Consider the following 2,639-nt stretch of genomic DNA (forward strand, 5'->3'; position numbering starts at 1 on the left):
GTTTAGAATTCAAGTTCAGCAATAGTAGATCATAATACCAGAACTATAGAATCCCTATGTTTAAACCAGGACAAAAAATACATTTATATGACATTAGGGGATTGAAGATTAACATTTCTTAGATTCCCTCAAATCAGAAGAATAAAGAGAGAATTTTTTTTTCCAGGGAATCATGGATTTTTTAAAAAGAGAATCTAATAAAACTTCCAATTCCAGTTGATTGTTCTTCAAGCTTTCATACCGTCACTTTACCAGGCACAAAGGTTATTTTATAACCTCACATATAACCTCTCTTACTCCTTTCACTGTCTCATGCATCCCTTACTCCAGCTATAGTAACCATGTATAATCCTTGGTGTATCAGGCTATGTCAATTTCATTGACTTCAGAGACCTGTGCCCTGGGCCTGGAAGATCCTTACGTTTTTACATGTTACATATTATTCTTAGTTCAAGTAGTTAGCTCTTCAAACACTTCTTTGAATCTGCAATTTAACCTAGATATTTTCTTCAGTGTCATATAGCCTTCTGGATATAATTCTATGATAACAGTCCTATTCACTGCCATTATTATATATATTTAACTTTATGTCCCTGACACTAGACTATATAAACTAGACTATAGAGGACAAGGATGTTTCTAATATAAACTTGTATTACCACCACTAAGGAAAAGTGTAATGTTACTCACAATAAAATGTTGAAGGAAGGGAGGAAGAAAGTAAGGTTATTTCTATCTAGGACATTGCATGATCAGACTTTCTACTCTGTGTTTGGAAACAGTTTGTAGAAAGCTTTACAGATTTGTTTGGTCTTCACACTATATATAATAGGGTTCAGCATTGAGGGAAATAGAAAATGGAGATTTGACATCAGTGTATGGACATATGGAGGAGCATTATGCCCAAACCGATGTACCAAAGCCAGGATGACCCAGGGGATGTAGAAGATGGCAACAGCACCAATGTGAGAGATGCAAGTGCCAAAAGCCTTTTGCCTTTCCTCTGGGGAGGCGATGCTAAGGATGGACTTGATGATCAGCATGTAGGAGAGGAAAATGCAGGGAATATCTATACCTGAGGTCAGAATGAGAGCAACTAAACCACAGATACTGTTCACCTTGATACTTGAGCAAGAACACTTAATCACATCAGGGTGGTAGCAATAGAAGTGAGAAAGCACATTAGGACCACAGAAGGATAACCTCTTAAGGAGCAGGAGCAAGGGCATCAGGTTGACCAGCATTTGTACAAAAATTACCATACCAGCTTTGATGATTCTAGAGTTGGTTGGAATCATAGCATACCTTAGGGGATTGCGGATGGCAACAAAGCAGTCAAAAGCCATGGCCAAAAGCACAGAAGATTCCATGAGGGTGAATCCATGCAGAAAGAACATCTGCAGAATGCAAGCATCCAGGCTGATGACCCTGGCATTGAACCAGAGGACACCAAGTGTCGTGGGAAGAGAGGAAATAGTGATACTAATGTCGGTGGTGGAGAGCATGGAGAGGAAGTAGTACATGGGCTCATGGAGGCTGGAGTTTGTGATCATTACATACAGGATGGTGCATTCCCCAAAAGGGCAATCACACAAAGGCACCAAAAGGGGATAGAAAACCAGATGTGAAAACGTTCTAGCCCTGGAACTCCAGTCAAGAAGAAAGTTGGGGAAGTGGAATTACCAATCGACAGCATGGTGGCCTGAGTGAAATGGTATTCTCCTTCACTTAGTTCCTGCAATGATACATTTCATTGAGTCAAAACTACTGTCTGTCAGATATTCTGAAAATTGTTCTAATTATTATACCTCATGTAGTCCCTACAGAGTTAGAGGTAGCTTTTATCTATCATCTTTATTGTACAGATAAATTTTAGCTAGATTAAATTAATCCATTAAACAAGTAAAAGACAGTGTGACTCAAACCTCTCATTTTTCCTACTCTGTCATACTTAGCATATGCTATGAACAGCAGGACTGAAGCTAGGGTGAGGCAAGTAAGACATTTGCCTTGGGAATGGAATATAAGGATGGTGCTAAAAGAAAAAAACAACTCACAGCAATTGGATAGATAACATTTTTATGCAATATTTACAAAAGTCAAAACCAATGCAAAAATATCCATGACAAACAGAACATCAAAATTCTGAACCAGAGCTGTGTCAAACCACACTGGAGTCCAAAGCAAAATGAAAAATGTACATCACTATGTACATGTTTTTATGCATTTTTTGATGCTTAATGTTTTCCAGAACATTAACATAACTTGAAAATGTTGACAAATGAAAAGTAATTGTATTAAATCTCACATTATTATTTCATATTTAAATATTTTATTTATATCATAATAGAATTATAACTTTACTTCAGCTAATTATAAATTATTTATAATTCTCACGTATCTCCAATATGGCACATTTCTCAACTGAAAATGAAATAAGTGGGACTTTCCTGGTGGTCCAATGGTTAAGATTTCATGTTTCCAGTGCAGGGGGATTGGGGTTTGACCCTTAGATCCCTGGCTGGGGAACTAAGATCCCACAGGCCACGCAGTATGGCCAAAAAGAAAAGAAAGAAAATAAGGTAAGCAAAAAAGTAGGTTTAAAAATATATTGTTGATAAATTTGCTTTCATTAAAAC

The 2,639-nt window shown here is 37.1% G+C and overlaps 1 pseudogene; it reads right to left on the reverse strand.

Annotated features, from left to right (window-relative positions):
* Positions 1-761: 761 nt before the first annotated feature.
* LOC123464981 lies at positions 762-1,696 on the reverse strand (annotated as a pseudogene).
* Positions 1,697-2,639: the final 943 nt, after the last annotated feature.

This window comes from Bubalus bubalis, chromosome 16 (assembly GCF_019923935.1).
Source record: "Bubalus bubalis isolate 160015118507 breed Murrah chromosome 16, NDDB_SH_1, whole genome shotgun sequence".
Taxonomy (NCBI): Eukaryota; Metazoa; Chordata; class Mammalia; order Artiodactyla; family Bovidae; genus Bubalus; species Bubalus bubalis.